A 14,139-nucleotide genomic window follows, 5' to 3' on the forward strand; every position below is an offset into this window, starting at 1 on the left:
TAATGTGTGAGTTTTCGGCGGTGACGATAATATGACAGCCTGATGGTGTTTTATTGTTTTATACACTGTGTGATGAATGCTTGACGTTGTTTGCACTGTGTGCACTTAAGACGATGTTGCCAGTGACTTCCTGATGATGTTTTGGCTGTATGATCTTCTGTCATTATGACTGCCTGAAGTTTTTTCTACTGTGTGATCTTACAATGGTGATGATAATATGAGTGCCTGATAGTGTTTGTATTGTGTAATCTTATGACGGTGGCAATATTGTACCTGAGTATGTATGTCAATGACTCTATGTATGGCTTTAGTTGTATAAGTATTTTTATTACAAGATACCGTTATGGTTTAATCAGCAAAGAAACGTCAGTATGATAAAAGCAACATTTAGTAAGGATTCACTGCTATCGTCAAAAACGGTTGTGAATTTCCACACTGTGTTATATGCCACACAGTTTTATCAATGGAGTGAGCGAAAACAAGCTTTCTCAAGCAACAATTGAATAATTGGCATCCGTATCTGAAAAGTAAGGATGCTGCCGTCTTCATGCAAAAAGAAGAGGGACTGAAATGGGCATGCCTGATCGTTCGGGACAGTTCAGTCAACAAAATTAATCTGGGTTACGCTCATCGTACACGGTATTATTGAGAACTGCACAAGGGGAAAAAATGCACAACTTTGCAGAGAAATTAATCATCCATCCATCCATCCATTGCCAGACGCCATGTATCCCAAACTGGGTGGTCAAGGGCTTAGAGTTAATTGTTTTACAGGGAGGGGCACTAATCCTCCACCAACCCCACTTGACACGTAGGGACGCCAACAGCATCTGGTGTTCCCAGGCGGTCACCCATCCAAGTACTAACCAGACCCAACGTTGCTTAACTTCGCTGATCGGACGGGAAGCGGTGTACTCAACCCTTGCTGTAAAGGTATATTTCGCTGTGATACTGGAGTGAAGCTGAGCAGAAAATCACATCTGCACTCCTCTCAAATGATATTGTGCATTGACGAATATTAGATACATATGACGATATCAGACGACAAATGCCAAAATAAAAGGGGCATCTTTAGGCAAATTTGCAATTCAGCTCGTTGAGTCGACTGACGTGGTTGGTTGTGACCAACTTCTGGTGTTTGTACGATACAGTAGTGGTGGATATTTCAATGATGAATTCTTGTTCTGTCATGCTTTGGTGGCAGCTACATGAGGTGGATATATTTTCCATGAAGCTTCAAATTTTTTGGAGGGTGAAGGACATTTTTTGAAATAATATATGTACAGTACGTGCACAACTAACAATGCACCAATAATGCTTGGCTGTCGATCGGGGTTCGAGGATAATGAGGCGAATTCTGAAACAAGGCATCTTCATTGCATACTTCACAGATATGCTCCTACATATAATACTCTCCAACCAGAGTTAATATTCGTACTTGGTGGTGCTATGCACACGGAAAATACCATCAAGTGCCATAAATACATGACTCTTCCAAGAGTTTGGTGTGGATGAAGAAGTAGTACTCTTTCACACAAGGGTTCATTGGTTGTCACGGAGGAATGTGGTATCAAGAGTAGAGTCACTGAAGGGGGAGCTTTCCGAATTCTTCAAACGTGACAAGAGGATAAAATCGCTTGGGATCACCAAGAAATTGGCAGACAACCAGTTACTCCAAAAGCTGGCTTACTTGAAGGACATATTCTTACGTCTAAACTTGTTATACGTATCCCTCCAAGGCCACTTTACCACAGTGATTGATTTCATGGACGAAATAAGATCATTCAGCTTGAAGCTTTAGCTGTGGGAAGGGAAAGTCAAAGACAAAAAACTCAGCATGTTTTAACATCTTAGTGCGGCGCCTGATAAATGCAAAGGCTCTGGAAAACTAGAACAGGTGCACCTTGTGCTAACATATCTTTCTTCCCTGCGGATGGAATTGCAATCTTATTTCCACGAACCGACCGAGTTTGATTTAAAATTGATAAGAAACCCACTAATTGTTAATGTGTACCTTCCCTGGTAACCTGTAGGAATTCCCAGACTTTACGACTCTGTTGCAAAAGATGCATTTGAAACACTCCCCCTGGTCAAGTTCTGGTCCAAAATAAGTGAGCTTTATCTTGCTGTAGCTGATGCTGCTCATTTACCTATATGAGCAAAGATTTTCAGTGCTGCTGAATATAAAAACTAAACATCGAGCACAACCTAATGTGGAGCATGACCTTCGAATTGGCTATGTCTCTAATACTACTCCTCGAACTGAGAAACTTGTTGGCACACAATAGACAAAAGCCTTCACACTGAGGTTTAATACTGGTTGTCATATTTAAAACATGGTGTTGATGCTTGCTTCCAAAATGAAGTTATGATTTTGTTTTACAATAGCCGGTCCAGTACCATTCTACACTGAATTAATGCCAATGTTTATTAGTGTCATTCCTGTGTAGTATCGTTTTACATTGACTTTGCTGGTAATATTTAATTGGTTAAATTCAATATAATTTCAATCATTTAGTAATTTCCACTGTAGTACCACTCTACACTGAATTAGTCTTAATATATTACTGTTCTATATTCAGTGTCAGATGAATGGGGGATGGGTCGATGGTCTGATAACTCAAGAGGTATTTGGTGTGAAAAAGGTTGAGAAACCCTGGATTAGAGCTTCACAGGCGAGAGCAGCCTCTGCAGTTTATGAAAGTTAAAGAAATAAATGAACAGAATAAAACAGTATGTAGACCATTTTCACCCATGAGGTCATCCGTAATTGTAAATTCGTAATGGCTGAGATCTGGACTATGTTGGGGACTTGGATGCATGCTTGTGGAGAGTGCGGATGTATGTTGCCTGTTCTCTCCTCTAGCTACAGGGCTGCCCCACCGGTATTAGTTTTTATCTCGCCCGGACGGAGTCCGGCGAGGTAGTGTTTTTGGTCGAGTTTGTTTGTTTCTTTGTTTGTTGGCAACATTGTGAAAAAATGGTTGAATGAAATTACATGAAATTTTCAGGATATGTGGGCACTGGTCCCAAAAGAAAGTAATTTAATTTTGGAGATAATTGACTGAACACGAAAGGCCAAAATCAAGGTCACGGATATTCAGAGGGCTATAACTGGAAACCGGTTGAAGATAGAGATATTTACTATTATGAACATACAGGAACTCGTAATATGGACTTTCATTTGGTACCAAGACTTTTGACCTTGAATGACCCTGAAATGTCAAACTCAAAGTCAGGATATTGAGACAGCTAAAACTCGAAACTGGGTGAAGATAGAGAGATATTTACTATTATCAACAAACAAGAAGTCTCAAATGGGCTTTCATTTGGCACCATGACATTTGACCTTGAGTGACCTTGAAAAGTCCAATGCAAGATCATGGCTTTTCAGAGGTCGTAACTGGAAAACGTTTGTGCCATTACTTTAGACTTGGGTTGTGTACTGACACTAAATGCCAGGATAAAGTCAGTATATAACAGAAATAAAATAACTGCCGTTGGGCGAGGTTTGTTGTGCCGGGAACTACTTTTTTTTTTTTTTATTCAGTCACCATTCAGTGCAATAAAGTTAGACTAGTTACTACTCATTCCCTCCCTCCCTTGTCTAGAGATGCAGTAGGTGTTTTTGTATATTTCCTGATTTTGCCTTTGCTTACTTACCTCTGAAGTGACACCCTCACTGATCATTCTGGGGTGTGAATTGACAGACACGGCCTCCTGAGTGGTTTGAGAGGCAAAACTTAGCCATAGTTAGTTTATCCAAGATGTCTTGTCCCTTACTCGTTTTTTTTTTCTTTCCATTTCTCCCGCAAGAGGGAGGAGGTTACAATGGCTCACGACCCTGCTGCCTCTCCCCTCTTCAGGAGGGGGAGAATAAAATCTAATAACATGTATCTGTCTGTTTGCTCCCTCTACTGTCCTCCACATGGCCCCATTCATGGTGATGCTTAAAATTCTGTTTTTGAACTCTTTCCAGGAAATAAGTTAGTACTGGGTGACTTTAATGCCCATCACTGTTAATAGGTTAGGTTGAGCATGGATGGTCGCGGGAAGCAAGTAGCTGACCTAATACTACAGTCCAACCTCCGTTTTCTGAATGCGGTAGAGCGACTTGTGTAGATGATCGTACTGGTAACTTTTCAACTATTGTCTTACGAGTATCTCTGGCCTCCACAGGCATACCTCAAGATTTCTTGTGGGATCCTAATGACGACTCCTTGGGAAACGATCATTTACTCATCTTTTGTATACACGCAACATTCGTTCGGACCGTCCACTTAGAAAATTAAACTTTAAGAAGACAGATTGGGAATCCTTCTTATAGATCACTAAGTAAGATTTATCTGGGGAGATCATAGGTGTAAAAGCCATAAAAGTTCAAAATTTTACAAATTCCATTACACACAACTGAGACTGCTATTCTCAAGACTTCTCCAATTCATGAGATGCATTGAGCTCATTGGTGGACACCGGACTGCTGACAAGCATTAAGGAAATGCAATAGGAGATACAGGAATTTTGATAATCACCATACTAAAGTAAACTCTATTGCATACAAACAAGCAAGGGCTAAGGCAGGAGGATAATCAGAAGGGCTAAAAGTGACTCCTGGCGGTCTTTTGTGTTCACAGTGAATCGTTTTACCCCACCCAGCAAAGTCTGGTCAAAAATATCAAAAAATAAACGCTTTTATATCCATTGTGACCACTCTGCAGGTGAACAACATCATCTGTGACGATCCCGTGAACGTTGCTAACATCCTCAGCAAGAGTTTTTCTCATGTAAGTAGCTCAGCCAATAACGACCAGCTTTTTCAAGACCATAAACGCACAGCAGAGCTACAAATACTAGACTCTGGCACAGAAAACGTAGACTTCCCATACAGCCTAGAGTTTATGATAGTTCAACTGCTCCTTGTCCTGATGTCCTGTAAAGACACCAGTCCTGGATCAGATATAATCATGTATATTGTGATCCAGCGTCTTAATCAGGACAACCTAACTAAGCTGTTGGCACTTTACAATAAATTTTGGTCGTCCCGAACGTTCCAAGACTTATGGTACTTTATTTAAAATATCAGTACCCCAAAAGGCTGGTCGTGTTAGGAATTCCATTTCATTTCGTCTTATTGTGTTGACCCCTTGTCTAGGCAAGGTCATGGAACAAGTGGTTAATAATGGTCTTCTTTTTGTTATGGAGTCAAAGAATTTGTTTGATGATCGAAAATGTGGCTTCTGTAAATACAAAAGTTCCCTAATCATTTATTGAATCTGAAGCATTTAATTTCTGAGGCATTTGTCAATAAAGCATTCATGATAGGGGTGTCCTTGGATATCCATAAAACTTATGACATGACGTGTCGACAAGATGTACTAATGAAACTCTATGCTCATGGTTTAATTGCCAGTAATGTAACATTGGATAATCTATCCAAGAATATGGGCTGCCTCAGGGAAGTGCTTTGTTCCACGTTGTTTAGGATTATGAGCAATGATATTCTGACATCAGCTCCCATCCTGAGGAATCTTAAATACTCACTCTTTGCTGACGATTGTGCAATATGGAATTCTTCCCGTGATGAATAATTTTCGGCTGAGCGGATACAAGCAGCCATTGATTCCTTCCACCAGTGGGCCTTGCAGTGGGGATTTAGGTTTTCTGTTCCTGAGTGTACTTCTGTAGTTTTTACCAAACGTAACGTCGCTAACTTGAATCTGACTTTAGATTATCAGCAGATATCTTTCGAGAATTTTGTAAAATTTTTGGGCCTTCACTTTGATCGCCGATTAAACGTTAATTTTTCATATTAATACTTTGCTTGCTCATTATGATAAACTGTTTAATATCCTTAAGTGAACCTAATGCTTGGGGAGCAGAGAAGAAATTTTTGTTAATGGTGTACAAGTTTTTTTGTTAGACCTAAGTTGGACTTTGGTCCACAGGTGTATGGGTCGGCATTTGATGCCACATTGAGGAGGTTGGGTGTACTGCAGAATAAAATTAATCTTTGTGAATGTGTCTTGGAATCTTGAGGTGTACACTTGTAGCTCGTATGGAAGTGGATGCAAATGTACACCCTCCCAAAAAAGTATCGGCCCCTGTAGGTACAATGGTTGTGAAAATGATCTACTTCCGCAGACACATATGAGTCTATAAATGTGGTGCCTCAAAACATATACCACCCAGTAAGTGAATGTTTTTGCAATTTTGAGCTCTAATAATTACCAAAGATAATATTTGCCTTTATTAAAGGATGCCTCATGTATCACAATGCTTCATCCATGTTTCAGAATGATACGTGCTGTAAGAATGCCAATACGTTTTTTGGGAGGGTGTACCTCCCCTCCATATTTGCTGTGAGCGCCTTCTGCTATTTTACGGCCTATGTACAGTAAGAAAATGTGATACTGGCAATGTAGCCTGTACTCCTCCTGCCACGTCAACATCATCATCTTATACAGGGAGTTCATCAGCCACTTGCCTTTCGCCTCCACTTACTGACTCAGGGGCTTGGTGTGGACCTCAGTGACTGTGACAAGTTGGTGTTTAAAAATATAGCGCCTCGGGAGCCACCCAACTTCATTATTGATTTTTCATGACTCCCAGCACCGAAGGTCAAGGCACTGGAGGCAGAGGTCCACCACTTGTTCTGTAACATCATCGTACACCATTTGAGGGATCAATGACTCTAAGTTGTGTAAATGTGTGGGAGCTAGTGTCGTCGACTGACTGTGCCCTCATTTTTCAGTTGCCGATTGACACATCTGTGTTTAGCTCCTGAACTGTTTGCCAGTGACAAAGCCATAGAATATGATCTAAATTCTAGGCATGATTCATTTGTCATATTTTCAGATTCTAAGTCAACCCTTCAAGCAATTGCTTCTTACGCTACGAATTCTCATGAGATCCAGGGCTGCATTATTACTAAATTGCATTCGTGCAATAAGTCCTTCACGCTGATGTGGTTTTCTAGTCATTGTCATACATATGGCAATGAGCAGGCTTGCTTACTTGTGAAGCTGGCTGTGGAGCTCGAGGAGACTTGGACATTCCTCATGATCTACAGTTGAGTCTCTCCATTGGAAGGAAATCAATAAATCCTCTGTAGCAAGGTCAGTGGACCAGATTAAATGTAGCAACATGCAAGCCACTCCTCAGGGACTGGGATTCTGCCATTCGTCCAAGTAGCCTGGATGAGAGTGTCGGCAAGTTTGAAAATGACTAGTACGCTGATAGCTCATATGATGCTATATATTGGAAGACGATTTGCACCGCACTGTGACATCTGTGGTGCGGTGTTAGCTATTATTCATATCATCCTGTGCTGTCGGTGATTTATTCACGAACGTGCTTCACTTATAAATTACTGCAGTGCAGCAGCCGTCCTCTTCACCTTTTCCATCATCTTGGGTGACGGGAATATTGTTATGACTGATAAAATGATGACTTTCTTAAGGGTAACCGGACTGATCAGAGTGATGTGACTTTTTTTTTTTTTTACTGTGTGACCTGAGGGTTTAGTGGGTGTTTAAGGCGCTCTAGTCAGATTGAGTCTGTGTAAGTTTATATCCAAGGAATGGTTGGGGTTTATTGCTCATGCAGTGCCACTCAGGGATGAGTGAGGCTGGTCACTCTCACTTTAAATGTCAGAACCAACTTGCCTAGCCCCGGGCTGCTACGCTCCTCATGGGGAAACACAGGATTAGATGATTAATTACGATGAATGGTTATGGTTTTTATCGACTTTGAATACGTATATAGTGTATTATTTTATTAGGATTGGCAGTTGATTTATTTGAAATAGTTCCTGCTTCTTACAGCTCTTTTTCGTATTAATAACCCCTTTATTAAGCCAAGAGCCTCCCTGACAGTCACCAGTTGATGAGTGCAAGTGCACAAAATAAAAATGTGTTAGGCACTTGCAGTCGATGGTGTTCTGTTCGGTGAGGTATTTCACGTTTTGTGAAAATGTTAACGTTTTGCATCTGTTTGTATAAATTTTCTTAATTAGCACTCGACAAAAGTTTTCCTAATTAGGGCTCGACAGTTGATGTAAATGGAACAGTTCCTGACTCATCTGATTCTCTTCCATATATTGATGTCCTCTTTATGCCTCGCGTGGCAGTTGACAGGTGATGAGTGCAGGTGTGTAATGTAGAGAGGTATTACACATTTCAGTCGATGGTGTTCAGTTGATCGAGACATTTCGACCATAAATGTTAGCAATGTGAATACGTACTGAGTTAGGTTAAGCTATTTGTGTCTTTAGGCGTTAGTGCAGGTTAGCGATTTTTTTTTTTTTTTTAGGTTTAGCAGTGATAGGATGTTAGCTTAGTTTTTTCTTTTCTCTTCTGTTATTATTATTATTATTATTATTTTATGCCTTCATTCGTGCTACATTGGGATCTGGTAGCGCTCATGACTGGAACGTCACTCACCCATACTGCAGAACTTCTGCCTATCAGAATTCTTTCATACCCCGAAATGCATCTCTCCGGAACTCGCATTCCCGGAGTTGTTTCCCTCCAAACTTCAACCAACAGAGGTTCAAATCCAACTGTTACAGATATTTTATGAATGGAGGACACCAGTAATCTGGTGTATAGATTTTTTTTTTTTTTACTCATTTGTTTTTCCTTCCTCTGTTCTGTTATTAAAAAAAATATTATCATTATTATTGTTATTATTTTTATTATTATAATTGCTGTTATCATTATTATTATTACTGAAGTAAAATGATTGAAAAATTTAAAACTGAAATGTAAAAGAGAATTAAATAATGAAACGGATTAATGACCAGGGCTTTAGGCCCAGTGCTTGATAGCTATAAAAACAGGACATATGTTCATATAGCAATTTTTTTTTTTTTTAGAATTCCCTAATGTATGCATGTATATAGATAGATAGATAGATGGATAGAGAGATAGATAGAGATAGATAGACAGATAGATATTGTCAGAAATTTGACTTTATCTAACTCGGTATCCTCACTCCACACTAAAAGATGTAAGAAATCTCTAATAAACAAATCGTAGGTCCACACTCGAGGCACCAAAAAATTTATCCTTAAACCCCTTAACTGCCGGGCGTCACTTTCGTGACGCTTGGGAGCAAGGGATCATACCGCGGGGCGTCGCTTTTGTGATTCTGTGTTATTTTGAATTCACCTGGGTTTCCAAGTGGGGGCTTGTATCATCTATCAGTACTGCCAATGTCCAACACTAGTCAGCACTCCTAATCTCATCTGTACTCCCATCCATTGTTGACAATTTAGCCATTTCTCCCCGTTCTTGACTTCCCTCCCTACCCCCCCTCCATTACCCTATCCTCTCGCCTGCCCGGCCGTGCTACGCTAAGTAAATCTTCCCTGGAATTTTTCACTGATTTCATCCATTGAAATAAGCCCTATGCCCTATTCTTATACCAAATAATATATACAAGAAAGAAATAAGGTAAGTGAGAGTGCCATACACCTGGAACTGGCTAATTATCACCTGACAACACCTCACGTGCACTCGTTCGCTAATTTTTGCTGTTTATTTCCCCTTGAAATATGCCGCATAATCTATTTTCGTAATAAATATACATATAAGGAGGGAAGGGAGAAGCCTAAGTGATATTTACATTCACTTGGAACTACCTAATTTATACTGTATTGTCTAGATTTCCTGCCAATCATTTCTATCTATCTATCTATTGCCAGACGCCTAAATCCCGTTTGGGGTGGCCACAAACAAATCGCCTTCAAGTCGCACTGTCCCCCGCCATTTCACTGCCCTGCTCCCAACTCACACCCCCCTCTCTCATATACCTCTCCACCCCATCCCTCCATCTCATCCTCGGTCTCCCACTCCCTCTTCCCCCCTCCACCTCACTCACATACACTCTCTTCGTCAGTCTTTCACCCTCCATCCTCTCCACATGGCCAAACCACCTCAGTGTGTTCCTCATAACGCTTCCTATCACATCCACATCAACACCACACCGCTCCTTTATATCCTCATTCGTCAGCCTGTCTCTCCACGTGACTCCACAGGCTCCTCTTAAATAACTCATTTCCACGGCTCTCACTCTTGACTTGTGTCCTTCCAACAATGTCCAAGCTTCACTTCCGTACGTTAGAGCTGGTATCACAATACTGTCATGTAGTAACTTTTTCACTTCCATGCTCACTTCCCTGTTTCTTATCACTTGCTTTCAAAGAACCAGCAACCTTTCTTCCCTGCTGTACCCTTTCAAGCACTTCACCCTCCAAACCTCCATCCTTACTCATCACACTACCCAAATACTTAAACGTACTCACATTTTCCAATTCCTCACCATCCAACCTCGCTGTACATTCACTAACTTCACCTCTCTCCAAGACCATCACTTTACTCTTCCCTACATTCACCTTTAGGTTCCGTTTCTTACACACTCTCTCAAACTCATCCACCAAGCCTTGCAGCTCCCCTTCGTCCTCACTCAACAACACAGTGTCATCTGCAAACAACAGTACAGGGAGTTTCCAAACACTATCCTCTCTCACGAGGGCCACTCCAACATCCACTACCCTACCTTCTACCTCTTTTATTACCCCATCCATGTACAGATTGAACAACCATAGAGACATGACACATCCCTGTTTCAAACCAACTTTCAAAGAGAAAAATTCACTTAGTTCACCATCCACACGCACTGCAGCCTTCGCACCATTGTACATACTCTTCACAGCATTCAACAACTTCCCATCTACTCCATATATTCTTAACACTTTCCACAATCCTTGTCTATCCACCCTGTCATATGCTTTCTCCAAATCCATGAAAGCCGCATACAACTTCTTTCCCTTCTCTAGAAACTTTTCCACTAAAGATCTAAGAATGAATATCTGATCTACGCAACCTCTTCCCTTCCTAAAGCCTCCCTGTTCTTCTCCAACTAATTTCTCTGTTCTTTCTCTAACTCTGTCTATAAGTATCCTACCATACATTTTTCCTATTATACTAAGAAGTCAAATGCCTCTATGATTACCACACACTTCTTTTTCCCCTTTTCCTTTGTACAAGGGAATAATTATACCTGACTTCCAATCCTCCGGGACTCTACCTTCCTCCCAGGCCAATCTGCACATCTTCCACATCCATTCTACTACTATCTCTCCCCCATGCTTCAGCATTTCACCACACACTCCATCAATTCCTGGGGCTTTCCCTGATTTAACTTTCTTCATTGCTTCCACAACTTCTATCCTACTGATTTCTTCCTGTCTTCTCACCTCCCTTCTTCTCCCAGCCATTCCCCAGCCACTTATACTCGCATTACTTCCATACTCTACGTTCAACAATTCCTTAAAGTGTTCTCTCCATCTGCTCACTTTTTCTCCCTTCGCCACTAGTAATCTACCATTTTTATCTTTCACTCCCCTGCTAACTTCACTTCCACCCTGTCTTACTCTTTTCACTTCTCTCCAGAACATTTTCTTACAGTCCCTCCACTTTACACTCAAATTCCTTCCAAATTCCTCATCCACTCTCTTCTTACTCTCTCTTACTAGTCATTCACTTCTCTCTTTCTTTCCAAATATATAACTCTCTCTTCCGCTTCTCAACTTCTTCCACGCCCCTATTTCTCATCCTTTCATTGTATGCTTTCTTCTTTTGTGCCACAGCCTGTTTCACCTCTTCAGTCCACCACGCTGTTCCTTGCACTCCCCTCCGTCTTCTCTTCCTTCCACACACCACATCACATGCTGCACATATTTCTTCTGTAAATATCTTACACACACCTTCCACGTCTCCCATCTGCTCCCATTCATATTTGCCCAATCGTTCCTCCACTTCTCTCTTATACTCTGCCTTTTTCTCATCCTCTTGTAACCTTTCCACTCTCCTTGCAACTACTCCTTCCTCTCGTCTTTTCCTTCTTCTATTCCTCCATCTTACTTGCATCCTAATTCTGGCCACCACCAAGTAGTGGTCAGAAAGTCGACTCCCCCAACCTCTATACACTCTTGCATCCTTTATACATCTTCGCATCCTTTCATCCACACACACATAATCAATCATTGCCTTCCTTTCATTCAATTCACCACCCACCCTTCTCATCACTCGCCATGTATACCTGTGGATCATTTTATGCCGAAGAGGGTATTGGCTATCACCAACCCCCTCCCAGCACAAATGTCCACTAACGCACTCCCATTCTCATCTATCTCAGCAGGCACACCCCACTCACCAACTCTTCCATCCACCTTCACATTACCAACTTTACCATTCATATCACCAATCAAAAACACTCTCTCATTCCTTCCAAACTTTTCCATGCACACTTCCACATTTGTCCAGAACTCTTCTCTCACTCTTCTTGCACGATCTTGCGTTGGCGCATACACACACACAATCGCCCACATTTGTATTCCAACTTTCAACTTTACCCACACAATCCTTGACCCAACTGATCCATACTGTCTTATGCTCTTCTTCCATCTTTTACTCACAACTATACATACTCCTTCCTTTGCCCTCTCATCCTCACCTACTCCTGCACATATACCCCATCCATACTCCCATTCTCTCACACTTTCTCCTCGCCATTTTGTTTCAGTTATTCCACATACATCCACTTTCGCACCCTCAAGCACCTGGACAATCTCTCTCTCTTTCACCTCATCATTCGCTCCTCTTACATTCCATGTACTCATTACCAAGTCCTTTGTCATTTCACTGCTATATATTAGCTGTGTCAAGAGGCTAACGTTGGCAGTAATGAATTTCCCTAGGTAGGCCACCACCCCGGCCCACCCTTATCAGTTCACTCTCATCTTCCAATGTGGAGGTACATCTGTTCGCTCTTGCTAGCTTCAGGGACTTTTCACCCCCATGCAAAGGGCCCTGTGACCTTTACCCCCTACTAAACCTCGTGTGGAAAGAGGTAAAGGGCTGACAATTGATAAAAGAATGACTACGATCTTTCTATTGAGTAAAACATTGCAAGTGGAATTGTAAATAATGTGTAAATAATGTGTAAACAGCAAGTGAAAGTCTATCTATCTATCTGTAGCCCGACGCCTTAAGCCTGCAAAGGGTGGCCGCATACAAAACGCCTCCAAGTCACTCTGTCACCCACCATTTGACTACCCTCCCCCCAACTCACCCCCCCTCCCTCATATACCCCTCAACTCCATCCCTCCACCTCATCCTTGGTCTACCCCTCTCTCTCCCTCCCTCCACCTCACCTACATACACCCTCTTAGTCAGTCTTTCATTCTTCATTCTCTCCACATGTCCAAACCACCTCAGTGTATTTCTCCTAATCTTCTCAACCACATCCACATCTACCCCACAACGTTCCTTCACTTCTTCATTCGTCAACCTGTCCCTCCACGTCACTCCACATGCTCCTCTCAAGTAACTCATTTCCACTGCTCTCACTCTTGACTTGTTCCCCTCTTGCAAGGTCCATTCCTCGCTTCCATACGTCAGGGTAGGGATCACAATACCATTATGCAGTGACTTCTTAACTTCCACACTCACCTCCCTATTTCTCATCACTGCTTTCAGTGTACCAACAACCTTCCTTCCCTACTGTACCCTTTCACGTACTTCATCCCCCAAAGTTCCATCCTTACTCATCACACGACCCAAGTACTTGAATGCACTCACATTCTCCATATCCTCACCATCCAACCTCACTGCACACTCCGTGACTTCATTCCTCTTAAACACCATAACTTTACTTTTGTTTACATTAACTTTCAGCTTTCTCCTCCTACACACTCTCCCAAATTCATTCACCAAACCTTGCAACTCCCATTCATCTTCACTCAACAATACTGTATCATCAGCAAACAGCAACACCGGAAGCTTCCAAATCTCACCCTCATTCATTAGGGCCAGCCCCACATCCACTGCCCTACCTTGCACCTCCTTTACAACCCCATCCATATGTATATTAAACAGCCATGGAGACATCACACACTCCTGTTTCAGTCCCACATTGAGATCAAAGAACTCACTCAGCTCACCATCCACTCGCACCGTAGCCCTAGCTCCCTCGTACATACTCTTCACAGCACTCAGCAATTTCCCCTCCACTCCATATATTCTTAATACCTTCCACATACCTTGCCTGTCTATTCTGTCATAAGCTTTCTCC

At 41.8% G+C, this 14,139-nt stretch overlaps 1 protein-coding gene and 1 pseudogene across 1 annotated transcript in view; both read right to left on the minus strand.

The window, feature by feature from the left end:
- The window catches only part of LOC145412387 (sulfotransferase 1A1-like), a 257,463-nt gene that overhangs the window by 67,206 nt on the left and 176,118 nt on the right, over positions 1–14,139 (minus strand). The window lies entirely within an intron of this gene.
- LOC145412684 (5S ribosomal RNA) lies at positions 819–933 on the minus strand (annotated as a pseudogene).

This window comes from Coenobita brevimanus, chromosome 93 (genome assembly GCF_032717465.1).
Source record: "Coenobita brevimanus isolate Jiangsu-jjx chromosome 93, ASM3271746v2, whole genome shotgun sequence".
Lineage (NCBI taxonomy): Eukaryota > Metazoa > Arthropoda > Malacostraca > Decapoda > Coenobitidae > Coenobita > Coenobita brevimanus.